The sequence below is a fragment of the Chrysemys picta genome, chromosome 2 (assembly GCF_011386835.1).
Source record: "Chrysemys picta bellii isolate R12L10 chromosome 2, ASM1138683v2, whole genome shotgun sequence".
Lineage (NCBI taxonomy): Eukaryota > Metazoa > Chordata > Testudines > Emydidae > Chrysemys > Chrysemys picta.
The window spans coordinates 79,847,977-79,875,828 of record NC_088792.1 but is presented as its reverse complement, the minus strand read 5'-3'; the positions used below and the strand labels follow the sequence as shown (position 1 = coordinate 79,875,828).

Genomic DNA, 27,852 nt, shown 5'->3' with positions numbered 1-27,852 from the left:
GGGACATGGCTAGAAGGGGGCACTCTGAGGCTGGAATTGAGCTAATTCCCAGACTGACCCACAGGAGGTGCTGTGGTAGTGAGTGCTCGATTTGCTACCCTTCCCCTCCCCCAATCCTTTGAATAGGTAATGTCTGTCTTTCTAGAGGAATTGTTAGAGGCTATACTTGCTGAACTGGACTTTTTAAAACATTCCATTTTGTAGAAGGTTTCCTCAGGCTAATGGTGATATTTTAAGAATCCATGTGATGAGCATAACTAAATTTTGGAATGGCAAATTGTGCTCTTCTTGGTATTGGTTTTTCCCATTAGGAAGCATTTCAATCGGGGAGAGGATGTACGTTGCTGAGAATGTTTTAAAATAGAACCACAGGTCCATCATGATATAAACTAATTAACTAGACATCAAAATCAAAAGATGATGTTGAAATTGCTTAGACATTGATTCTTTTTTTATCTTTTCCTGTGGTGTATATAGCTCAATTCTGTTATCATTGAACCAGTGTCTGGAAAGGGAAATTTCACAGTGAAGTGGGTATTTTTAAAACAATGTACAAAAATAAGATTTATTCTACTAAGAATACCATAGATCAACTCACTGCTTTAATGGTTGTAGAGTTTGATCAAAGGAATTCTAGCTGTTGGTTTAAACTTTGGATGAATGAGCACTGAAACAATTATGTGCAATAGAGTAAATACAATATATTAAAGTTTCCCCAAATTCCAAAAAAACACATTAAAGTCCTGATCTTTCATTTTTTTATACACCTAAAACTCCTGTTCAGATTTTGGGAACAAAGAATGCAGGTTTGGGCCCCAAATTCTTTTTTCATTTAGATTGGATTAATTCATGTTTGCTCAGCATTCTGAGATTCTAGAATGAAAGGAGCTATATACAGCAAGTACAGTATGGGCTTCATCCAAAGCCCATTGAAGTTAATGGGAGAGTAGCTATGGGTCAGGCCCCCCATTAGTCATACTGGACCAATCCTAAAGATTTATCTCCGTGCATCCTAACTCTTCATTATTCCTTCTCCATCCTCAGGTCCAGATCCGATGTCAACCCCCTTTTTTGTGTATGGTATATAGACTGGCTTGCTTTAAAGTGCAATTGATGTGGTTAGCAGAGGCTCACAAGAATTTGTGAGAGAGCTTTCCTATCTAAATATGGTATTGTGTTAAGAAGTCACAGCATCGATATGAGCAAAATGAAGAAATAAATAAAAATAGGCAAATTGGGGGGAGGGCTAGCTCAATGGTTTGAGCATTGGCCTGCTAAACCTAGGGTTGTGAGTTCAATCCTTGAGTGGGCCACTTGGGGATCTGGGGCAAAATCAGTACTTGGTCCTGTTAGTGAAGGCAGGGGGCTGGACTCAATGACCTTTCAAGGTCTCTTCCAGTTCTATGAGATAGGATATCTCTATTAATTTATAGGAAAAAATTTTATTTGTAAATTTAATTTATTTATAGCCTGCCTCTCATCCACTGAACTGCCATTTTCCACCTGGATCAAGCATTATTGTTACTCTTATTATTATTTAAGGGATAATATGTAAACCTGCTGGGGACATGGAGAGCACTAAGCTCCAGATGAAATCTAGAAGATATATAAATAGCACAAGAAAAAATAAACCATTGCTTTTCCTGGATGTGCACAATATTCCCTTAAAACAGCAGACCAGATTCTCAGCTGATGTAAATCAACGTATCTTATCGGTTTGGCACTACATTGATTTACAGCCGCTGGGAAACTTGCTCATCATTCTATTGCATAATAAACCACATTTATTTCCAGGGGGAAATTTAAAGAGCTCTGTTAGTTAATGGCTGCAGTTCTTGATTCGTCTTTTCATTGCAAAACCCTTCAAGCAGATTTTTTTTTACCCCAATTTGTTCTTGACCTCTCCCATTTGTGTCTTCTAATGTTCCCCCTTTTCCCTCTGCTGCATCCTCCCCAATGCTTTTTCTGTGGGGGTAGGAGAAAGGAACTCTAGATTTCAATAGCATCAGTGTGCCTCATCCATTTAGCTAATTAGTTGCTGCAAAGTATGAACTGTTTCTTTCACTAGCTACTGTGCCTATCACTTCCAGTGTGCTTGGTACCTGCTGGCATGAGTCCAGAGCATTAATTTTTTTCCTGTTTGCGAGTGCAAGTTTAATTCCTAGGAATCCATTTGCATGTTGGAAAAAGCAACTACCCAAAGCAGTATCAAGTAGAGCTGGTCACAAAAATTTCTGATAGAACACTTTTCCGTTAGAAGATGGTGATTCCACAGAACTGACACATCCTGCGGGAATGTCTCTGTGACGTTGCATTCCATATCTTTATGGAAATATGCTTATGAGCGTGAATATAATGTAACTGGAATATGCTTTATGCAAAAGGTCTCTTGTAAGGTATCATTACAAAGCTTATAATCTACTGAGTGTGTTCATCCTATTTGTATGTAGGTATCATTCTTGTATCTAAAACTAGAAATATGAAGTATAACTCTGAAGTCCTATTGTAATTATGCAAAGTGTGGGCCATTAATGGTGGCTTGGAATCTTGATGGCTCTCATTGACTAGGACAATTGACTGTAGATGGCTCTGTTTACCTGCAAGCCTCCACTGCATACGTGCGGGCCAGTCCTGGAAGAATGGAGGGGGGCTCACAGGACACGTGAACATGTCACATAATACTGGAATCCATCTTTAACCTGGTGCTTTTCTGTTTAGAGGGAGGAGTGGCAACCCAGAGAGAGACAAAGGATTCCCGCCTTGTGCCAAAGCTATAAAAGAGGGAGGAACAGAACAAAGGGGGCTGCCAGTCATGAGAAATTCCCTAGTTACCACATGAGCTGGAACTAATAAGGGCTGTACCAGGGGAAAGGATTGGGCCCAGACTCGGAAGGAGTCTAGTCTGTGAAAGAAGCTTATTGGAACATCTCTGAGGGTGAGATTTTTACCTGTATTCAGTTTCTTAATGTATTAGGCTTAGACTTGCATGTTTTGTTTTATTTTGCTTGGTAACTTACTTTGTTCTGTCTGTTATTACTTGAAGCCACTTAAATCCTACTTTTTATACTTAATAAAATCAATTTTGTTTATTAATTAACACAGAGTAAGTGATTAATACCTGAGGGAGCAAACAGCTGTGCATCTCTCTCTATCAGTGTTATAGAGGATGGACAATTTATGAGTTTACCCTGTATAAGCTTTATACAGAGTAAAACAGATTTATTTGGGGTTTGGATCCCATTGGGAGCTGGGGGTCTGGGTGCTGGAGACAGGAGTATTTGCTGAGATGTTTTCAGTTAAGTCTGCAGCTTTCGGGGCGTGGCTCAGACCCTGGGTCTGTGTTGCAGCAGGCTGGAATGTCTGGCTCAACAAGACAGGGTTCTGGACTCCCAAGCTGGCAGAGAAAACAGGCTCAGAGGTAAATTCTGACAGGTGATAGTCCCAAGGGGGTCTCTGTGACCGAACCCATCACAGTCTCCATTCCACTGAAACTTTAAATGGAAACCTGGAAGCCTGGCCAGAGTGCCTGCATACCTGGTTTCCTGTCAGCCTAGGCTCCCAGGGCAGTTGCCTCCCGGGAGCTGCATTTTCATGCTGCCTGACTCCCCAGGGAGTTGTCTCCAGTGACTGTCTGACTCCCCAATCCTCCAGGTCCCTGAGGAATTGGGCAGACCCAGGAAGCAGCTGCCCAAATAGTTGCAAAGCTGGCTTTTGTGTCCATTTCCCCAAAACAGAATCTTTCCAAATGTTTCCTCGTGTGAAAAAATTGTTTGTCTCTTCATCATGAACATTTTCCCAAAGAAATCAAAATTTTCACGGGAGGGGAGTTCCATTTTTCTGGGCAAGTCTAGTGCAAAGCATATATTTATGGACAGACTCAGTGACTGTGGTCTTGTATTGTAGTACCAATGTGAAAAAAGCCACATGCTTGTTTACACAATCTTTATGAAGGCAAATGTGAAATGTACAGTAAGGTACTAGATGGGACTCGTAGCAGCCCTTACCAAAATTGTACCACAGAACTGAAAGGTAGGTTGGGATGATTTCCCTTACTGAGATGGGAGCAATCTCTCTGTGTGGCTCATAATACTTCTGAAAAGCAAATGTTTTGCCTGTGGAATAACAATCCTTCAATAACTACGTGTTTAATACCCTTTTGCTCACCCCTAGGGCAAATGTTTCATGTTGGAAGAATTTCAGATGGATATTTTTATGAACTGGTACTGGTCAGTCTGGTGCAATAGGCTAAATTACACTATAAAAATTAAACTATGGCTAAACAAAAAAGCAACAAAAATGGGTTTCTGGGGGTGTTTTTTTTTGGGGGGGGGGCTATATTTTGTCTTGTCTTTCCAGCCCCTGTTCCCAAATCCATCAACTGTTTGTCCACTTCCATCAGCTGTCTCCAGGACAGTGAAATTGACATCTAAGCAGTGTTGTTGACACAGTATGGTTCCAGCAGCAGGTTGGGCAGGGCCAATGTATCAATTTTACAGACTCACGACTCTTACTGCATCTGTGGGAGAGGATTTCAAATCACTCACCACTAGGGGGACCCGGTGTTCAATACATTCAGACTGCTTGTTGATTTGAAAAAGTGCAGATAGGGAAGGGTGAAATGTACCTGATGTCTCTAGAAAGAATCACTAGTAAGATTCACTGTCATTCATTATGGGGAAAAATACATTTAATTTATTTTGAAGGTCTCTTCCTCATTTGCTATAAAGCCACCTCCGGAGTCCAACTCCAACCACATGTGGCTTACCCTTCACCATGGGGCTATCACAGGCTCTACAAATGGGGTCCATGACAATATCCACAGCACAGGCATCCAGGCAGGTGAGGCTTTCACTGTTGAGTTTATACTCCCCTTCTGCACGCTGAGAAATGTACTATGGTGTCAACAGAGCCACCACTCGATTATTATTTATTATTACTAATAGCATTGCACCAGCCATGAACCAGGATCCTGTTGTGCTAGGCTCTGTACAAACACAGAACAAAAAGACTGTCCCTGCCCCAAGGAACTGGTGGTGGTAGTGTAGTGCAGAAGTTCCCAAACTGTGGTCTAGGAACCACTGATGCTCTGCAGAGCACTTGCTGGTGGTCCACAGAGAGCTGGCTGGTCACTGGGTGCGATCTCTCCTCGTTTCCAACTGTTAAATCACATTTAAAAAGTTAATACAGTCAGTATTTTCACTACTTCCTTATATTATTTGTTCATGTAAGTGATTGCTGTAGTTGCCACAGAAGTGTTGTGTATAGTGAGTGTGAATAGGAAGGGAGGTGTCCATGAGACAATTACTATATTAAAATGTGGTCCACATTATAGAAAAATTTAAGAACACCTGCTCTTTTGGGACTTTATAATAATCTTAAGTCCTTGACCCTCAATGATATGGAGGCCCTTAAATATCCTTTCCTCTGGCTTCATTTTCTTAGATCACTCTGGTTTGCAGAAGATGAGTGAAAGGCAAAGAGATAAAGGAGATGGCTAGACCATTGGTGGAGGAAGTCTTTTGCCGAGTCTGACTGGTGACAACATAAAGAATGTTTAATCTCCTATACTGCAGCTGTGTAAGAGCCAAAGAATCCTCTCTTGCCTCCAATGCAGACGAGCAGCTGCAGGTGGGGACAGCCTGGCTAACCCCTGGGGTCACCACTGGGGTAAAGAATCAGCATGGCCCTCTTACACCTGTCCATTGCAATGGACAGGTGTAGGAGGGCCATGCTGATTTTTTTTTTTAATTATTAATGCTGCCTTCGATACCACTGACAGTGAAGTGTTGTTGGCAAATCTGCAATCCTTTCTGGGAGTGGATGGAATTGTCTTGGAGTGAATTGATTTCAGCAGCGAGAAATCAGCAGGGAGATACGGGTGTTGGCTGGTTGTCCATCAAAATCAAGGGCTCTCTTGTGCAAGGTACCTCAGGGATCCAGTCTGCACTCTTTCTTTTTCAATAAGGCCACTAGCAGGGTTAGTAAGGAGACATGCAGTGAGGTCTTGTCAATATGTGGATGATTCTAAGTTAAATGTCTCAAACTCAGCTAATCTTGTGGAGGCAGTGGAATGAGTAACCCAGTGTCTGTTAGAAATAGGGGCACGGGTAAGGGCCTCCTGATAGGATGGAGATAATGATGCCAAGTTGGAGGCAGAAGAGGTGATGCTGTAATTATAATAATAATTGAAATTTTTAATATTCCTATGGAAAATCACCAAACACCAATTTAACCATAAATGCCTTTATTAAATCCAAAGGCCAAATGGTACTTTATGCAGTTGCTTTAAACATGCCCCAAAAGCCTAAATAATCAATTTACCACACCCAGACAGCAGCAAAACATGTATAAGTATTTGATCAAGATACTTACAAAGGGGCTAAAGGAGGGGTGGGCAAACTTTTTGGGCCGAGGGCCACATCTGGGTGGGGAAATTGTATGCAGGGCTGGGGTTGGGGTGAGGGAGGGAGTGCGGGAGGTGGTGTGGTGTGCAGGAAGGGGCTCAGGGCAAGGGATTGGGGCAGAGGAGGGGTGCGGCTGTATGAGGGGGCTCAGGGAAGGGGGCTGGGGTGCAGGAGGGGTGAAGAGTGCAGGAGGTGGCTCAGGGCAGAGGTGCGGACTGTGGGAGGGGACTCAGGGCAGGGGTTGGGGTGCAGGAGGGTGCAAGGTGCAGGCAGGGGGCTCAGGGCAGGGAGTTGGGGGGCAGGGTGATCTAGGGGTTCGAGCTCTGGCCCGGCACCGCTTATCTAAAGCAGCTCCGGGGTGGCAGCGGCGCGCACCGGGGCCAGGGCAGGCTCCATGCCTGCCTGCCCACCCTGTCCCCGGCCCCGCGCCACTCCAGGAAGCGCTGCGGTCCCTGCGGGAGGAGGGGGCGGAGGGCTCTGCATGTGCTGCCCTTGCCGTGCCTCCAGGTACCTCCCCCGAAGCTCCCATTGGCCGCAGTTCCCCATTCCCGGACAATGGGAGCTGCGGGGGGGAGGGGGCAGTGCCTGGAGGCAAAGGCAACACACGCAGAGCCCTCTGCACCCCCCTCCCGGGGGCCGCTTCTGAGATTGGCGCCGGGCCTGCGGCACCACAGGGGGCAATCCCGCGGGCCGGATCCAAAGCCCTGAGGGCCCAGATCCGGCCCACGGGCCGTAGTTTTCCCACCCCTGGGCTAAACCCAGGTGTGCTTAGATCCATATTGGTCAGCTCCAGCGCGGTCAGGCAGGTATTAGCAATGAATCCTTTAAGAGTTTACTTTTTAGACCTTTTAACAAACAAGTGATGTAATTGCTGTAATTACTGACTTCAGCAAAAAAAATTAGAAAGAGTTCACCCTTATTTCTAGTCTTAATCCAGATAAGATTTCCAACCTCCTTTCTTCCCAAGGCCTTTCCTTCCATCCTTCATGCTGCCCAATGGTTTTCCCATTGCATCTGGGGTCACACAGACTTTAATACTGGTATGTGGGTTGGGGAAGGGCCGAGTTAGCTCATTTTAAGACAGATTAGCTTTGATTTAAAAGCATCCGCAGTCATCCCTATTTGTCAGACGCCTTCTTGTTAGAAACTTCCCCTTATCTCATTAGTTATTCTCTGAACCAGATCTCGTCCCTACCCTATTCCTTCTGGCCTTAACACTCATTATTTCCAAGGCCTTCCTTCTGCTTGTTAGTCAGGGCCTTTCTTTACAACACACATATATTTCCTTAACCAAACTTAAGCTAACTTTAATTCTTTAATTGTATACTTATCCTACAGGCAGTGGTGGATTAGCCACTGGGTCGACGGGGCCCATGCCGAGGGACCCCGGCCAACTGGGGGGCCCCTGGAAAAATCCAGCCCGAAGCCCAGGCTGCCAAGGGGGTGGGGCGGGGTAAGCCTCCATGCCCTGGCCCTGCTCTGCGGCAGTAGGCTGGGTGGGGGGAAGGCCCCCAGTGGCCCCTGACCTGTCCCCATCAGAAGCCGCGGGACAGGGGAAGTCCCTCCCTCCTCATCGGCTCCCTGGTCCCCCACAGAACCTTGGGGGAGGGGAGGAAGCCCCAGTACCCAGACCCCCACTGCAGACCTGGGACTGGAGGAGCTCTCACTCCCCACTGAGGCCCTGGTCCATGGCTCAGGGACAGAGATTCTCTGGTTTTGGGGCCACGGGGGGGGGGGGGTGAAGGGGGAAGAAAGAAGCAAAAGAGGTTGCGTGGCTGCAGTGAGGGGGTGGAATGGGGGGACCCCGGGTGGAACAGGGGCAGCCCAGAGAAGGGGCAGAAAAGGGTGGGCAGGGCTGCAGGTGGAAGGCTGCTAATGGATGTGTAAATAGCAGATGAAGTCAAAAAGGATTTTTTCCCATTGTCTTTTGGTGCTTGTCAGTGTCACCATTTCTTCCAGATGCTAGCCTTGCTATGCTTAGCTGCACCTTTCTCACTTCGAGATTAAATTATGAGAACTCACTCTACGTGGAACTACATCTTGAAAATTGAAACTGGTGCAGAACATGGAGGGCCTGTTTCAGTGGAGTATTGCACTGGCAGAACACTGCGCCAGTGCTGTGGTGGCTGTACAGGGTACCCAGGCGTTTCCAAGTGCAATTCAAGGTGTTGTTTTTAACCTTTAAATCTTTAAATGTTTGGGGATTTGATTACTTGAGGGACTGCCTCTGCCATACTGCCACCATGGTGATCACCAGAGGTCTTTGAGCTGGAATTCCCTTGCAATGAAGAGGAGATTTACAGCTAGAGCTCCCTGGGTCTGCAAGAGTCAATATTTGTTAATATTCCACTTGTGCCGCAAGAGCCATCTCTTTCCCCAGCATTTTGTGCAGGGTGAAGATTTTAATTTACATCAGGGGTTGGGGGGGAAGGAACTATTTATTTGCTTTTGATGCCAGTAAACAGTTTATTATCAAACTGCAGCTGGCCATGACATATAGTTTAGGCTGAGTTAGAGCTTTCAGTGTAACAGGCATTTGAAACCTTTATTTTGTAAAAATCTCATTAAAAAAGGCAAAACCCGAAACATGGGACATACACTTTGAGTGTTGTTTGAATTTTTCATGGTGGTTTGATGGATCAAGGGTTAACGGCAATCTCAGCAATGTTAAATCAGATTAACTTCCCAAATACTTGGAATGCAGGACAATCAGATGTACTGATCGGTTGAAAGACCATTTGAGGTTGCTGTTAAGGTTCTGTGTCAAAGTGCAAATTTGACGAAACTGGGGTATGTGCCACTTTTCGTTTTTTGTTGGCAATGCAAATGAAAGCCTTATAGATAGAGCTGGTCAGAATTTTTGAGGGAGTGGGGGTGGGGCAGGCAAATGTTGGCCTTTTGTTTGAAAACTGAAAACTTTTGGTCAAAAACTGGAAGCTTTTGTTGGGAAAATTGAAACAAAATATTTTATTTTGGATGGGTTCAACCCAAATTAAAATATTACAGTTTATCAAACTGAATAGAAATGTTTAATTACGGGTCAGTTTGACATTAAACAATGTCCACCTTTACTGCTATAGTGCCTCATGGAAGTTGTAGTTCAGATGCCCCATGCCCCCATTCTTCCCTATGGGTTGGCCAGACTGCATCTCCCATGATACAGCATGGTCTTCCCTCTTGCTGACATCATGCAGTGCATCCTGGGAATCAGATGGCTGTAGTGTAGCATGGGGGGTGTAGTCTGGCTGGGGAGCCCAGCCTACAGAGGAGGAGGGGGCCATCAGGCACCAAAACTACAACTCCCATGAGGTGCTGCAGTGGTTCAGGAGGATGTGGTTCAATGTTGAATTGAGCTTAAATTAAATCTTTCAATTTGATGTCAATGTTTAGTTTTGATTGAAAATGTTGTTTCACAGTTTCCAGATTGAAATTTTCAGGTTTTGGCCCCAGACTGAAAACATTTTGGTTTTCAGATGTGCAGTCTTTCAACAAAAAGTTGGAGTTAAGAAGACACTTTTTGTGGAAAATTTCATATAGTCTGTCATGCTGTCTAGAGTGGCTCATGACTGTGAGTGCAGACTGTCAGAAACAGGACAGACACCCCAAACTGGTTAGATTTCACCAAGCCAATAGCAAATGTAAACTCCTGAATCACTATAACAGTCTTATCATGGAGTCACAGGCCGGGCCTGCCGGCAGGAATTCCAGGCCCCAGGACCAGGGCCGTTCTTGGGGGGGGGGGGGGGGGGCACCTGGGGCAGAAGTGACAAATCCATCACTTCCGGGACCTCCAGTCGCTTCTTGGACTGACCCCACACCAGCCCGGGGGGGCCCCCCAAAGCACGGGGTCCAGCCCCAGAGCGGTCGCGCAAGCCTAGGAGCCCTGAGGCCCGCCTGGGCGATCTAAAAGGGCCTGGGGCCCCTGGGCCCTTTTAAATCGCCCGGGCCCCAAGGCAATTGCCCCCTTTGCCCCCCTCTCCCCCTGGTTGGTGGGCCTGTCACAAACAGTCCCCTAGACTCTCCAGTCTATCTTGCCACCCAGACAAACTGGACTTAGTGATTAATGGTCACTTACAGCAAAGATCACACCACATTCAGGCTGCTTCCAGTCCCAAAAGACCAGTCACTTACCCCCAGATCAATGGGTATCCTAGATCTTACACCAAGATAACACCTGAAGCCAATCCTGTAATAAACTATCTAAAGGTTTATTAAGTAGGAAAAAGAAATGAGTTATTTACAGGTTAAAGTACGCGAACATATACATACAAATGAGTTACCATCTAAATCCTAAGAGTGACAGAGTTGAGTTGAAGTGATCTGTCAATTCAAAGTGTCTTTCAGGAAAGACCCAGGAGCATAGATGCCCCATGCCTGCTGACAGTGGGCGGGGGGGAGGGCACAACCCCATAACAGCCTCTCATCCTCATCCCCCCTCCTCCCGGCAGCCTTCCCCCTTCCGGAAAGCAGCAGCACCTCTGAGCAGCTTCCATCTGTTCCTCTGCTCCTGCCTCTGCCTCTGCCTCTCCCTGCCAGGTGCAGCTCTCCAGCTCAGCTGCTCTGCAGGGAGGGGGCCTGGCTGCACCATGTGACCAAGCAATCTGCGGGGGGCATGTGGTCCTGCCTGCCCCCGCACCCCCCCCCCCATGCGTCACCTCTTCCCAGGAGGCTGTGCCTGAGGATCTTTGGTTTCAGTTCAGAGTCTCTGGCCCTGTCAGAGTTCAAAAAGCCAAAGAGATGGAAAATTTTCCTGAGGCTTTGTTTTATTTCATTCAGCGTTTAAGTCCACAGGATGCGCTTCCTTGCATGTAGCATTTCCCAGGTGGGATAGAGCCATTAACCAATCCTTTGTATTGTGATATTCCTTGATGACCCATCCATCTGCTTTTGATAGCCCTTCTGGACGGGGGGAGAGGGGGGGACGACGACGATTCCTGTGCACAAGTTCAGAGCAAACATTTTCAAAGTTATAAAGCAAAACTTACCTATTTTCTTATAGCATGGAACACAGACATTGCAAGTGAAGTTAATTCTTTCAGCAACTTTACAAGCATCTCATAGAGCCTAAACACCAAATACATTCTTATAAGACTAATACCTATTTTGAGCAAAACTAGCATACAGATGAACTGGTCTGGTCTTCAGCTGTAAGTTTGTCAGTTTTTAGCTAATGCCTGCAGCCTAGGGAAAAGCTGGCATCTGGCCCGCCGGTGTCACATAGTTGAAAACCCAAGCTCCCCTTAAAAACAGTTTAGACAGGAAATTTTCAACACCCCTACTCATGGATCATTCGTGTGTATTATCAATAGTGCTGTAGGAGTGTGTTATCAAGTGTTACAGGCAAGGTACCGGTGGCAAAAAATACAAAATACTTTTCCCGTTAGCTTCCGATTCCATTGCTTTTAAGGTGTTGAGTAGATGGGGCCTGTCCTGATGCAAACTTAACTATCACCACATGAAAATAATTGTTTGAGGTTTATGAGCTGTTTGCTTGAGATGGCTAACTTTAATTTTTGAGGACTCTTCACACAGAATAGATGGCTGTGAGTTGTATCAACATTTCATTTTATAAATCCTTCATTGGCATAACTCCATTAAAATCAGTGGAGTTATTTCTGTAGAGAATTCGCCCCCCCCTCCCCAAATATATCTAGGGATCTTTTTAATACAGTGTTTTGATGGAATAATTTGTGAATGGATGGAAGTCAAGTAAATTTGCTTCGGAAAACAATCAAGAAATGATTGTAAATAAATATTAGTAAAGCAATTTTGAGGGTTCTCTTCTTCTTTATGCCTTGCAGATTTTGACTTTGTATGCTGTTTGAATGGAAGAAGTGACAGTATGTGGCTGCCTTCTTCTAATTAGGCAAAATTGCTATTCTTCCTCATAGTCATGTGGTAAGCATATTGGATCGCTTCCAGGTATAAAGCAAAGGATGGAGACATGCATTTCTCAGAAGAGGAGAAGAAAGCAACAAAGTAACTGACCCAAATTCTCTCTGGCTTTTTTAATCTTGGAAATATTAGGGGCCTAAACGAAAGCTGATCCCAAAATCACCGCGTTTCATTGCTCTTGGCTGCAGTAAGGGATTGCATTCTCACACGGATGAGCTATTCTTGGAACTACTTATCCTGTGTGCTGGGCACAAACATGCTTTTCTTTTCCATCAGCATTTCTTCTCTTCCCACTTAATTTGTTTAATCAACAGCATATTTATTGTGTCAGCTTCCAAGAACAGCCATTGGCCTTAATTCTCAAGTTCCCCTCTATCTCTCTCCAGTGTCTCTTCAGGGAAGGCTAATTATTCAGTACAGGATCTTTCACTGCCTCCACCTCTCATTTTGTAAGTCTTCTCTTACAATCTCAAGTGGGTTGACCAGACAGCAAGTGTGGAAAAATTGGGACGGGGGGGTGGGTAATAGGAGCCTATATAAGAAAAAGACTAAAAAATCGGGACTGTCCCTATAAAATTGGGACATCTGGTCACCCTAATCTCAGGTGCCTCAGAGCATGATGCTTTTTTATCACTGCAAATAATGTTAGTTCATTATGATTTAGTGCAGTCATTTTGTTTCTACAGAATTGCCCATTGAATGTGCAGATGTTGATTGTCCTCTGTTAGCTATAGATGCACTACTCACCCCTGTCTCTTGCCCCTACACGTTTGCTGTTTGTGGCAGCAGGCCCAGGGGATTTCAAGGGCATTGTTAGCAGGAATGTCTGAACTGTGTGGATTGTTTATGATCAGTTTTCTTCGGAATCCACTAGGGAAGCTGCATTTTTGCGACAGGCTGTGTCGTGCTGTACAGCTTGCTGAACAGTTTGTGCTGTTCTCTGGCATACGCAAACAAATAGCAGAGCGAAGGGGGGGATGATTTGCTTCCCCTTTGTCATATCTTCGTCCCCCTTGCCATCTGGAGAGGACAGTTCAGCAAAGCACTTGAGTATGTACTTAAGTATAAATCCTAATGGCACTTGTGCTGAAAGCTAAGCACATGCTTAAGTGCTTTGGGGAATCCGCGCAGGAAGCCACAGATTTGAGCTACCTAGATTCTGTGGAACTACAGGTTCAATTCTTGGATGGCCAAATCAGCTTCTCACTCTGGAAACGTATCATTGGGCAGAACTTTTCATGCCTGCTTTATAGTGCAGTGTGCTGTGCATGGCTGTCCTCCGCATGGCTGCATTGCCATGATGTAAAACCATCTGGGCTGAGAGGTGCTCTCCAAATGTAAAATGTCTGGGGCTCAAGTCTTATTTATATTAAAAGGGAAAAATGTAGAGGGGCCTTATAGTGGGAATAGTTTACTTTAAGGCCCCTTTATACTACTATAGCAGCATAAAGGACCTTAGCATGATGAGCATCAGACCCTATATTTTAAATGTACATTGAAATACACTTGCAGCTCTTTGAACACAATCTGTACACTTAACACATTCACTCTACTGTATGTGATACTAATAAATTAAAAACACCAGGCTCAGAACTTTTAATATGTAGGTTCATGAGCCAAAAAAAGGAGGAGGAAAAACTGTAGATGAGAATAGTTGTAATAAGTATAAATCAAGTCGCCTCACTGTGCATGCTGTGTGGTATACAAATTGCAAGCTATATAAGCCTATTGCTTCCTCTCAGTTTTACAAGCTGGAAATGCAATTCATGATCTATTTCTCCCAAAATTCAGCATGAGGAACCAAGATGAAGGATCAGAAATAAAGATACCCAAACTAAGGATTTACTCTAGGGTATTAAGGCAGTAACTAGAAAAAATAAGCAGATGAAAAAAACGCCAACTAACTCCATAAAAAACCTACCCCGAGAGAATGTTGAGGTTGCACAGCTAACCATTCACAAATCTGGAAATGCCAAATTTAAAGCTGTGGGCAAACTTTCACTTTGCCACCCCCAGGTGCAGACATTACAATAGAGTTTTTAACCACCTGATCACATATGGAATCTCTAATACGACAATAGCATACTGTGATGTTATGGGGGGCCAGTAAGAGGTTCTGTCACTGCCTGCCCTGTAACTTTAGGAGTCTTTGTGCTGTGTAGCTATGGTTCTGTTCCCTGACACCAGTAGCCTGTCCACAATCATAAAGTCTCACCCTGGCTCTCACCAGCCTAGTTACTCTTTGCAGGGTAACATCAACAACCCTTCCAGTCCTGGATCTCCCCAAATACGTCCCCCCCAAGTTCTTAACCCCAGACACTTGGACCGTTCCCCCTGGTTTGTCACCTCCAAAGGTGTGAAACCAGCCCCCCAGACACCAGCTTACTTTGGCACACACATACTCCACAAAGTTTGCACACCAGAGACCTGCTTGGGAAAAATAAACAAAAGGTTTATTTAATAGAAAAGCCATAGGTTCAAAGATAAAGCAAGGGAAGCAAACCTATAAAAGTTACACAGAAAATAAACATAAAAACACAACCTTGGGCTTTACACTCTCATGTTAGATTAAAATCCCTTTTCTAATAAGGGATCCCTATTGCCTTAAAACAGTTTCCCAGTGTACCACCAGCTATAGAAGAGATCCAGCATTCACAGACAGCCTCCTGCCTCAAGGCTGTCCCCCAAGTTCTCGATGATCTTCACTTCAGATCCTGTCCATTTCCAGGCCTGGTCTATACTAGAGGGTTAGGTCAATTTAAGCTGCCTTGCGTTGACCTAGCTGTGGAAGTGTCTTCACTTAAATTTGGCTTCTGCCAATGTAAGTGCCTCACTACACCTATTTAGTAACACCACCTCCCCAACTGGCGTAGAGACACAGTTGATGTAATTAGATTGATATGTCTACACTACGAAATTAGGTCAAATTTATAGAAGTCGATTTTTTAGAAATTGATTTTATACAGTCAATTGTGTGTGTCCCCACTTAAGACCATTAAGACCATTAACTCGGCGGAGTGCGTCCACAATACCGAGGCTAGCATCGACTTCTGGAGCGTTGCACTGTGGGTAGCTATCCCACAGTTCCCGCAGTCTCCGCCGCCCATTGGAATTCTGGGTTGAGCTCCCAATGTCTGATGGGGCAAAAACATTGTCGCGGGTGGTTCTGGGTAAATGTTGTCAGGCCCCACCCCTCCCTCCGTGAAAGCAACGGCAATAAATCGTTTCTCGCCTTTTTTCCTAGGTTACCCATGCAGACAACATACTACGGCAAGCATGGAGCCCGCTCAGTTCACCATCACCATATGTCTCCTGGGTGCTGCCAGACGTGGTACTGCATTGCTACACAGCAGCAGCTCATTGCGTTTTGGCAGCAGACGGTGCATTACGACTGGTAGCCATCGTCATCATCATCTCCTGGGTGCTCTTTTAGCCGACCTCGGTGAGGTCGGTCGGGAGCGCCTGGGCAGATATGCGTGCTCCTGGCTGGCCTCGGTGAGGTCGGCCGGGGGCGCCTGGACATAAATGGGAGACGACGATGGCCAGCAGTCATACTGCACTGTCTTCTGGCGAGCAGCCAGGAGATGATGATGGCTAACAGTCATACTGCACGTCTTCTGGCGAGCAGCCAGGAGACGTCGATGGCTAGCAGTCATACTACACCGTCTGCTGCCAGCCCAAGATGTATAAGAGAGCTGGAGTGGATCAAAACAATAAAGAGACCAGATTTGTTTTGTATTCATTTGCTCTCCCCTCTCTCCCTCTGTGAATAGTGGGGGGAGGGATAGCTCAATGGTTTGAGCATTGGCTTGCTAAACCCAGGGTTGTGAGTTCAGTCCTTGAGGGGGCCACTTATGGATCTGGGGCAAAAGCAATACTTGGTTCTGCTAGTGAAGGCAGAGGGCTGGACTTGATGCCCTTTCAGGGTCCCTTCCAGTTCTATGAGATAGGTATATCTCCATATATTATATTAATGCCATGGCTCATGAAGCCGTACACAGACAACCTGGACAGTAGTCAGGCGCTGTTCACCTATAGGCTGAGCAAGTGCAGAATGGTGGTACAATGTGCATTTGGACATTTAAAAGCACACTGGCGCAATTTACTGACTTGGATAGACCTCAGCGAAACCAATATTCCCATTGTTATTACCGCTTGCTGTGCGCTCCACAATATCTGTGAGAGTAAGGGGGAGACGTTTATGGCGGGGTAGGAGATTGAGGCAAATCACCTGGCCGCTGATTACATGCAGCCAGACACCAGGGCGGTTAGCAGAGTACAGGAGGGTGCGGTGCGCATCAGAGAAGCTTTGAAAACCAGTTTCATGACTGGCCAGGCTACGGTGTAAAAGTTCTATTTGTTTCTCCTTGATGAACCCCCCAGCCCCTTGGTTCACTCTACTTCCCTGTAAGCTAACCACCCTCCCCTCCCCCCTTCGATCACCGCTTGCAGAGGCTATAAAGTCATTGTTGCTTCACGTTCATGCCTTCTTTATTAATTCATCACACAAATAGGGAGATAACTGCCAAGGTAGCCTGGGAGAGGTGGGGGAGGAGGGAAGCACCGGGTGGGGTGGGGTGGGGGATAGGGTGACCAGACAGCAAGTGTGAAAAATCGGGACAGGGGTGGAGGGGTAATTGGAGCCTATATAAGAAAAAGACCCAAAAATTGACTGTCCCTATAAAATTGGGACATCTCGTCACCCTATTGGGGGAGGAGGGAAGGACAAGGCCACACTGCACTTTAAAACATATTGAATGCCAGCTTTCTGTTGCTTGGGCAGTCCTCTGGGGTGGAGTGGTTGGATGCCCAGAGGCCCCCCGACCATGTTCTTGGGTGTCTGGGTGAGGAGGCTATGGAACTTGGGGAAGAGGGTGGTTGGTTACACAGGGGCTGTAATGGCGGTCTGTGCTCAAGCTGCCTTTCCTGAACCTCAACCATACGCCGGAGCATATCAGTTTGTTCCTCCAGTAGCCTCAGCATTGCCTCTTGCCTTCTGTCACCAAGCTGACGCCACCTATCATCTTCAGCCCGCCACTTATTATCTTTAGCCCGCCACCTATTCTCGTGTTGATATTGTGCTTTCCTGAACTCTGACATTGTCTGCCTCCACGCATTCTGCTGGGCTCTTTCAGTGTGGGAGGACTGCATGAGCTCAGAGAACATTTCATCGCAACTGCGTTTTTTTCACCTTCTAATCTTCACTAGCCTCTGGGAAGGAGAAGATAGTGTGAGCGTTGAAACATTTGCAGCTGGTGGAGGAAAAAAAAGGGAGAGTGGTAGTTAAAAAGACACATTTTAAAGAACAATGGGTAGACTCTTTCACCGTAAACCTTGCTGTTTACATTACATAGCACATGTGCTTTCGGTACAAGGTCGCATTTTGCCTCTTATTGAGGGTATGCTGGTTTGGTGTGAGAGATCTTTCACGCAGGGCCGGGTAACAGAATTTGGCTTGCAGGCAGCCATGGTAAGACACAGCCTTTTGGCTTCTTTAACCTTCATAACATGGGAATGATTTCAAACAGCAGCACCCTCATTTCCCATACCAAGCACCCATTGGGTTGGCCATTTAAAATGGGTTGGCCATTTAAAAGGAGGAGGGGCTGCGGTTTTCGGGTTAACATGCAGCACAAACCCAACTAACCTCCCCCCTCCACACACACACACAATTCTCTGGGATGATTGCTTCACCCTCCCCCCACCACGTGGCTAACAGCGGGGAACATTTCTGTTCAGCCACAGGCAAACAGCCCAGCAGGAACGGGCACCTCTGAATGTCCCCTTAATAAAATCACCCTATTTCAACCAGGTGTCTAGGAATGATATCACTCTCCTGAGGATAACACAGAGAGATAAGGAATGGATGTTGTCTGAATGCCAGCAAACACCGGGACCATAGGCTGCCATGCTTTGTTATGCAATGATTCCAGACTATGTGCTACTGGCCTGGCGTGGTAAAGTGTCCTACCATGGAGAACGGAATAAGTCTGCCCTCCCCAGAAACCTTTTGCAAAGGTTTTGGGAGTACATCCAGGAGAGCTTTATGGAGATGTCCATGGAGGATTTCTACTCCATCCCCAGACACATTAACAGACTTTTCGAGTAGCTGTACTGGCCGCGAATGCCAGGGCAAATTAATCATTAAACACACTTGCTTTTAAACCGTGTGTAATATTTATAAAGGTACACTCACCAGAGGTCCCTTCTTCACCTGGTGGGTCCGGGAGGCAGCCTTGGGTGGGTTCGGGGGGTACAGACTCCAGGTCCAGGGTGAGAAACAGTTCCTGACTGTCGGGGACAATGGTTTCTCCACTTCCTTGCTGTGAGCTATCTTCAACCTCCTCCTCCTCATCTTCCTCGTCCCCAAAACCTGCATCCCTGTTGTGTGCTACCCCATTGACGGAGTCAAAGCAGAGAGGTGGGGTAGTGGTGGCTGCACCACCTAGAATGGCATGCAGCTCATCATAGAAGCGGCATGTCTGGGGCTCTGACCTGGAGCGGCCGTTTGCCTCTCTGGTTTTTTGGTAGGTTTGCCTCAGCTCCTTAAGTTTCACGCGGCACTGCTGCGGGTCCCAGTTATAGCCTCTGTCCTTCATGCCCTTTGAGCTTTTTTGTAATATTTGGGCATTTCGTCTTTTGGAACGGAGTTCTGATAGCACGGATTCGTCTCCCCATACAGTGATCAGATCCTGTACCTCCTGTTTGGTCCATGCTGGAGCTCTTTTGTGATTCTGGAACTCCATCATGGTCACCTCTGCTGATGAGATCTGCACTCACCTGCAGATTGCCATGCTGGCCAAATAGGAAATGAGATTCAAAAGTTCGCGGGCCTTTTCCTGTCTACCTGGCCAGTGTACCGGAGTTGAGTGCTGTCCAGAGCGATCACAATGGAGCACTCTGGGATAGCTCCTGGAGGCCAATACCATCGAATTGCGTCCACACTACCCCAAATTCGACCCGGCAAGGTCAATTGCAGGGCTAATCCCCTCGTCGGAGGAGGAATACAGAAATCGATTTTAACAGCCCTTTAAGTCAAAAATAATAGCTTCGTCGTGTGGACGGGTGCAGGGTTAAATCGATCTAACGCTGCTAAATTCGACCTAAACTCGTAGTGGAGACCAGGGCGCAGTGTCAGTGTAGACACTATAGTGCTTTCATCAACTGTTACTGGCTTTCAGGAGCTGTCCCACAATGCCCCACCCTGACAATGCAATTGATACAAGCACTTCTGGTGAGGGGACACACAAGGAGCCACGCATGCCCATACAAGCGATTTAATAACTGCAGGGGCTATAGGCTGACCTAAATTAGGCTGACATAATTTTGCAGTATAGACATGGTCTAAAAGGGTTTGCAGTTTTTTTTCTTTAGTCAAGATAGATATGAAAAGTGGGGAAAACACCCTCCTTAGTTTCCAAAGGTTTTCTCTTCAGTTTCAAGCTGTTGCCATTTGTTTTGTTGGTTCCTCATTGTTTTTCTTGGTCTGGACAAAGGCTAGGTGCTTGAAGACAGTCACATCTGGTTGGGGAGGTAGCCCTTCCCTTCCTGACAGCTTCACTGCCCTGTTTGAGATGCTGCTGAAGTTGCACCAGAGTTACAATTACAGTTTTCTATATAGACACATAAGGACTATTAAGTTCAGTGCATTACAAGCTTTCATAAAAGCTCTTTCTGGATATGCGTTTACAGCGAAATAACATAGTATGCAATCAGCTGGTTTCACTGCTTATTTTGGGGGTTTCCTCTTCGATTCTCCCCAGAGGGTTCCTCGACCCTGATTGTCAGATATACATTTCCTTCTGCAACCTAGATACACAATGTGGTTTCTCCTAGAATGTGTGCTCCTCTGTGTATGCTAGACAGAGTTCATGGGAGTCATTTATATAGAAGATGTGAGCTACACGGCACACATGTTCTGCAGTGAGTGAGATGTAAAGGGGCCAGGGCAGTGGAGAGAATCCCTTTTCTAAATTTTGTTCTGCCACAGACTTCCTGTGTGACCTGGGGCAGGTCACTTCCCACTAAGTTGAGTTAACTTTTGTGCCTGTTCCCCATATATAAAGTGGGAAATATCCCATTTTCTCTCTCTTTCTCTTTCCAACTTCTTTTTACATTGGAGAAAGATGGAAAAAAGTGAAGTGAAAGCATGGGAAAACAATCACTTCCTTTCACTTTTTAATTCCCCCCTCCCATTCATTTTTAAACCATAAATAAGGGAGATTTTTTTTTAAATAAGAGACTTGAATTTTTAAAAAAGAGAGGTTAAAAAGAGAAAAAAAGAAAAAAAATTCAATAATCTTTCATTTTGTTTGTTTGTCTTTTTGTGAAACATATCTAAATTTTCCACCCAGCTCTGGATAATATTGACTTCACAGGGTTGTGTTTAGGCTAAATCCATTAATATTCTACAGTGTTTTGCACTTTTTGGGTGGAGCTCACTATAGAAGATAATATGATTATTGATATATTAGGATCTACGAGGCCCATTCAGCCCTCTTGCAGCCTATCTAGTACAAGTCTAGACCTACCAACTCTCCTGTTTTTTCTATGTGGACTACTGGTTTTGTCACTTTCTATATGTCTACAGGGATACTCAAGCAATTAATGGATTTTTTTCTGATTCTGGGTTCAAGGCTCAGCGCACTGGATTTCCTATGAAATCAGCATGATATTTGGTAAGAAACAGCCCTAGCCTACAATGTTTCAAAGTTTCCATGACTTCTCTCATAATTTAGATGATCTAAATCCAGATACTTCAGACTTTCTCAAAAGAAACAGTTCTAAGCAAATCTCTCTTTCATGTTGTCACTTCTCATATTTCTTATTTAATCCCATTCAAATTCACTCTAAGAATTTCTTGGCACTAACTCAGTATTTTTTGTTCATTCTGTGTTCAGAGAATGCATACTTTTGCAGAAGTAAAAATTGAAGTGTGTTCATGCGATTACTGACTTTCCAGTGTATGACATTAAGATGGTACTAGCAGGTCTGTGGGTGCAACCATTGTGGGGGACATAAAGGCAGTAGGTCTAATGCATATTTACTTCTGGTTCCTCCTGCCAACAAAATGCACCAATGACCACATTTTCTAAAAACCCTAAAACAGAATTGTTTCATGTGGTTTGATGTTCTGAATTTCTCTTTGATATTTTTAGATTACTTAAGTGCTAATGAAGTGCTAACCTCACTCCTCCCTCTTGTCTCTATGAAAGAGAGTAGAACCAGCATTGGAAAAGCCGAATGGCAGATTTTTATTTATATGGGGGTTTTGCATTTCTGTACAGTATGCGATGCTGATCAGATTCTTTAGGTTCTCCACAATTGCATGCAATTTCTTCCCAACATTGGGGATTGTTATGGCATAACATTAACACAGGAAATCACATTCTTCTGCGGATTTGTGCACAAATGTATACAAATATTAGTCTTGTTTTTGTAAGTTTGTTGGCTAGTCTGACATTTTTGCTAATGGGCTCTACCCTATACTACCTTGCCCACACACTCTCCTCATGTACCTGATTAGCTAAATCTGTTTTAAATTTTTGTACAATCAACATAAAGAGCAGGACTGAAGTATCTAGATATGGACTGTGTGGCTTGCGGGAATTGGGTGGGTCACAGATCAGGGTCTGGTTCTGGGTGAATGCTGACAGCCATGGCCCCTGCAAGCACTTGACCTTTCCAAGTGGAGTCTAGGGTTAGAAAGCCCTGCCCAGGGTTGCCATTGTAAATGGTTCTGGTATATATACAGAGTACCATGTATTTTACCACAGATGAAATTCACTTTGTGCAGAGAGCCAATACAAAGTCTAGGCACCATGTAAGTCCCCTTAAGCTCTCTTTTGATTGATGCATAGACATTGTTCTAGCCCTCTGTCTGGGGGGTACATTGCACCCTAAGCAAAGACCTTTAGGATGAGACCTTCTAAATCAAGGTCCTATTTGTGCTGCATCAATAGGAAAGACCCAGTGGCACTATCTGCAAGAATAGGAGTTTGTCCTGATTTCCTTGGCCAAAATGTCCTTCTCTCCTACTGTTGTGCTATGTACCACATGGGTGCTGCCCTTCTTCTCAGAGCTGCCTATGTTTCATTAGTGTTGTATGTATATAGTCATGAAGGAAAGGCACTATATAAAGGTAAATTATTTATATGTGTAGATTTGGGAGTACTAAGAACCAGCAGCAACATGAGAGTATTTAGTGTTTTTCAACATTATAATAAAGAGAAATTAGTGTTCTAAACCTAAGAAAGGCAAGTGTTAACATGCTGTAAAATTGCTATAATTATGACTTCAGAGAACTGTACTTGGAGTTTATAAAGGATTATGATGTGTGTTAAGAAGAAAAAAAAAATCTTGTTTGGACACAGTCACTCTGTGCAAGTCTAGAACTTATTTGGACATTAAGCTGATTAAACCAAACTGTTTAAAAATGTTCTAACAAATGGGCCACTGTTGTATTGATTAAGCAAAACATGTATCCCTTGTAGATTTGCTGGCTGGAAATGCTTTTTTAATCAAGGGGAAACTGGGTGGAATTACAGTGCCACCAGCAGAGGCGGTGCAGAAAGAGAGCCTGAGGCAGGGGTAGAGAAACAAACTGTAAAATAAAATATTAAAACATGCTTGTACATTTCAGGAAAACGTAACTCAGTCTGGCTACTCTGCAAATACAGTGTTTTGGTCCAGGCCTCTCTATCCAGCAATGGCTAAAGTTTAAAAACCTAGAGCTATCTACGCACCACTAATAATCAAAGATGTTATTGGCAAGTGAAATAGCTCAGAAGACATGGACATTTCCTTACTTTGACCAGGTGAACAAGAGTACTGGGAGCAGGCTGGCTGTGAGAACAGGGTGTGGACGTGGCTTTGGAGGAACAAAGGTACAAAGGACAAATTCAAGAGCTGGTTTGAAGAAACAGAGGAGGAAGTAGACATGTAGGCTGACTAATACCAATTTTGAACAGTGCAGTCTTAATGCAAATTTATATTCATTTGTATTTATGACCAGGCTACCATCATGGACAGGAAAACATCTGTGGCCTCTATGTTTCAAGTCATCATTGGTGGGGGAAGAGCAGTCTAACAGTTACAGTCAGCGCACACAGTACCTTCATCGGGATGTGTCCACCACGGATCCCAGTGCTCAGGTCCACAAGATCTGTCACTCATGAGTGATATAATAACCTTAGAGATGCAGGCAATATGTGTGTCTTAATAGCTAGGATTTCATAGCACATTCATCACCATTACATAGAATATAAGAATGGCCATTCTGGGTCAGAGCAATGGTCCATCTAGCCCAGTATCCTGTCTTCTGACAGGGGCCAGTGCCAGATGCTTAGGAGGGAGTGAAGAGAACAGGGCAATTATTGAATGATCCATCCCAGTTGTACAGTCCCAGCTTCTAGCAGTCAGAGGTTTAGGGACACCCCGAACATGGGGTTGCGTTCACAACCATCTTGGCTAATAGCAGTTATTCTCAAACTTTTGTACTGGTGACCCCTTTCACATAGCAAGCCTCTGAGTGCGATCCCTCCCCCCTTATAAATTAAAAACACTTTTTAAAATATATTTAACACGATTATAAATGCTGGAGGCAAAGTGGGGTTTGTGGTGGAGGCTGACAGCTCGCGACTCCCCATGTAATTACCTCATGACCCCCTGAGGGGTCCCGACCCCCAGTTTGAGAACCCCTGGCTAATAGCCATTGATGGACCTATCCTCCATGAAACTTATATAATTATTTTTTTACCCTAGTCAGGGCCGTCCTTAGGATTTATGGTGCCCTACGCGGGATTATTAAACTGGTGCCCCTGTGCCTGACTTGCTCTTAACAACACAAACATAAGCTTACAGTATTGGAAAACTTGCCACATGCATGTTATTAAACCCAGTTTAACTTAATTAAGCACACTGTAATGCTGATGGACTAGCACTAAAGAAGTAGCGCTATAGAAAAAATTCTGATTTGACCGAATGATGCAAATAATATAATTTTTTTAATTTGTCAACATTTTATTGGAAATTTATATGAAGAGGTATTGAAACAAGGATTTGTTTTTAATTAAAAGCAATCTTTCTGGCTTTTTTTGGCTGCAAAAGCAGTAATAATGTCATTGTATGACAAAGACAAAGTGATGTCTTGTTCGATTGCAGGAATAGCAAGACCAGTCAAGCATTCCTGACTCATTGTAGAACGGAGATAGTTTTTAATGAGCTTTAGTTTTGAGAAACTCCGTTCTCCTGATGCTACTGTTACAGGAATTGTCGGTAGAATACGAGTGGCAATGTACACATTAGGATATATGTCAACAAGTTTGCTGGTATGAATAAACTGTACAATGTCCATCACCGATTTTGCATGTGGCAACATTGGTGACAGTGTCCTCAATTCTTCGTACAGTTCAAGTCCATTTAAATCAAAACTATCACCGTGCTTCAGGAGGCTCTCTAGGTTCTTGTGCTGTGACCTTGAGCTAGTGTGAAGACACCTCACAAGGCGCTCCGCCCTGACTGAGACACAATAGAGTTGGAAACCCATGTCATTTACAAAGCCACTTTTTAGTTTTAAATGTATAGTGGGCATCAGTCTTAATGTTAGTTACAACTCTATATCAACCTTCTACTGTAAATAGATCAATGGCATTATCCAGTTTAATAAGCTGGGTTTCCAAGCAGTGGGGAAATATAACCCCTAGTTTTACTCCTAGGTAAAGCACAAAGTGACCAAAATGAAGTCAGCACAGAATCATCTCATCTAGATTAAGATAGCACAGAAATGTTACAAAAGTCCTATTGTGCCTCATTTTTGTTTGGAATGACATTAGCAATAGCAGCACATTTTGGGCACTGCCAGAAATACATGATAAATCACTGCCTCTAAAGTTCCATCAAAAACTGATATTTTCATAGCTCTAGCATGATCTGCTACACAGATTCTTCACAAGGAAGTGTCCCTGGCCTTTTTAACTCGTATTAACCATGTATTTACTTTATGAAAGTTGGACAAAACATTGTGAAAATGTAAGACATTGGCTGCCCAACCTCTGGGCTGGCAAAAGCTATACTGACTCACTGGGAAAAAAAGCAAGAGAATCTTAGTACAACATATGGTCACTCTATACCAGGGGTCGGCAACCTTTCAGAAGTGGTGTGCCAAGTTCACTGTAATTTAAGGTTTCCCATGCCAGTAATACATTTTAACATTTGTAGAAGGTCTCTCTCTATGTCTATATTATATAAATAAACTATTGTTGTATTTAAAGTAAATAAGGTTTTTAAAATATTTAAGAAGCTTCATTTAAAATTAAATTAAAATGCAGATCTTATCAATTTAGTGTGATCCTTGCCTGGGATCCTGGTCTGGGGTTCCAGCCACCAGCCCCGCTCAGCCCACTGCCGGTCTGGGGTCCAGCTACTGGCCCTACTCAACCCACTGCCGGTCTGGGATTCCATTCACTCAGCCGGCAGCAGGCTGAGCGGGCTGCTGGCGGGCTGAGCGGGACTGGCGGGGGGCTGAGTGGCTCAGTCCGTTGCCAGTCTGGGGTGCCGGCAGCACTCAGCCTGCTGCTGCTCTGGGGTTCCGGCTGCCGGCCTCTTGCCAGTCGGGGTCCCAGCCGCCGGCCCCACTCAGCCTGCCGCCGGCCCCACTCAGCCCCCCACCGGCCTCGCTCAGTCCGCTGCTGGCTGAGTGAATGGAACCCCAGGCTGGCAGCAGGTTGAGTGGCTCAGACGGGGTCTCAGCCGCAGGCCTGCTCAGCCCGTTGCCAGCCTGGGGTTCCTTGGGGGTCCCCAGGCCAGCAGCAGGCACTGAGTGGGGCCGGCGGCTGGGACCCCGGCTGGCAATGGGGAAGCAGCCGGAACCCCAGAGCGGCGGTGGGCTGAGCCGCTCAGCCCGCTGCGGCGTGCCATCAAAAATCAGCTTGTGTGCCACCTTTGGCACGTGTGCCATAGGTTGCCGACCCCTGCTCTATACACTAGTAAGGGGATGAGCATATTACAGTTGTTGGAGGGCTCTATTTAGCAGTAACACAGCTATAGGAAAGTCAGTCAACATTTTTTGTTTCTCTGATGAAAACTGGCCCACTCCCTGCCCCAAACCAAACTTGTCACAAATAATTGTCAACAACTTAATTTTCTGTTTTTGGCTAAGATATTGATTTAAAAAAATATATTGAAATTGAATTCAGGGATTGTTAGCAAGCATTTTTGGCAAACAAAGTTGTTAAATGACAATCTAAATGGCAACACAGTACTGCTTTCATGCTTGGCTCACCCCCCAGCCTGCTGGTCCAACAGCTGCAGTAGAGGAGGAGATAGATGGAAAACTGCAGGACCCCAAAATCCACCTCTTGGGGTGCAGAGTGGCAACAGCAGCAGCAAACCCTCAGGTCCGATCACACGCCAATGGGCACCACCGCCAGCCCCACGGACCATGGTGAAGTTAGCACAGCATCTGATTTCAGAGACGGGGCACCCATGGAGCCACAGCAGCTCATCCTGCCCTGCGCAGCTCCCCCCGGATGAGATGGATCGCTGCCAGCCCGGGGGAGAGACGCGCTCCCCAGCTAGGGTGACCAGATCCAGATGTCCTGATTTTATAGGGCCAGTCCCGATATTTGGGGCTTTGTCTTATATGGGCACCAATTACCCACACCTAGAGTGACCAGACAGCAAGTGTGAAAAATCAGGAGGGGGGGGGGGTAATAGGAGCCTATATAAGAAAAAGACCCAAAAATTGGGACTGTCCCTATAAAAGTGGGACATCTGCTCACCCTATCCCAACCCCCCGTCCTGATTTTTCACACATGCTATCTGGCTATCGCCAGCCCAGCCATGAGTGACCATTCCAATCCTGGCTGGCTGCCGAGGAAGTGAGTTACTTTCACTTTCATTCCTCAGCAGGCAGCCAGCTAGCTTCCCCCTCCCCCCCAACACCTCACCCAACCCAGCCCTGCCGGAGGGGAGGAGAGAGAGAGAGAGAAGGGTGCTCCTTGGGGGGGGGGAGAGAAAAGGGGAGTGCTCCGTGGGGTGTGGGGGGGAGAAGAATGGACGTTATGGGGGACAACCAGGGGCGGCTCCAGGCACCAGCGCAGCTCATCCCCTCCCCCCGCAGCAGTGTCCTCTATTACGGAACCTGAAATACAGGTGGGGTCACCCTAGATACAGTTGAATTTTAAAGGCAGGTGTTTCTGTTCTACCTCATGGAGTGACCGCAATGGGGCCAGGCTCTGGAAGTCTCAATGAGCTACAATCCCAGCTGGGTCCCCAGAGGTAGTTCCAGAAGGGCGGGGTGATTCCCTGCACAGCCCGGGCAGAGGCAGCGTTGCCCTTTTCTCTCCCCTCATTCCGAAGGCTTGGCCCGGACCCATGACACAAGGTTGGGTGAGCTGGGTACACGCTGGGAAAAGCCCTGAGTGGGGGGACTCAGGCTGGTGCAGAGAGGGGAACAGAGCCCGGAGGCCTCCAGCCTGGCTCTCTCTCTCCTTCTCCTCTCCACCTAGTACCTTGTGTACCCCGCTGCGGCTGGGCTGAATCTCACCCCAGG

The 27,852-nt window shown here is 45.6% G+C and overlaps 1 long non-coding RNA gene across 1 annotated transcript in view; it reads left to right on the top strand.

Annotated features, from left to right (window-relative positions):
• LOC135981368 (uncharacterized) overlaps window positions 1–24,375 on the top strand; it is a 49,947-nt gene extending 25,572 nt beyond the window's left edge. Inside the window, exon 3 of the long non-coding RNA XR_010598361.1 lies at window positions 22,942–24,375. This is a non-coding gene — a long non-coding RNA (uncharacterized LOC135981368). The remainder of the gene's footprint in view (window positions 1–22,941) is intronic.
• Window positions 24,376–27,852: the final 3,477 nt, after the last annotated feature.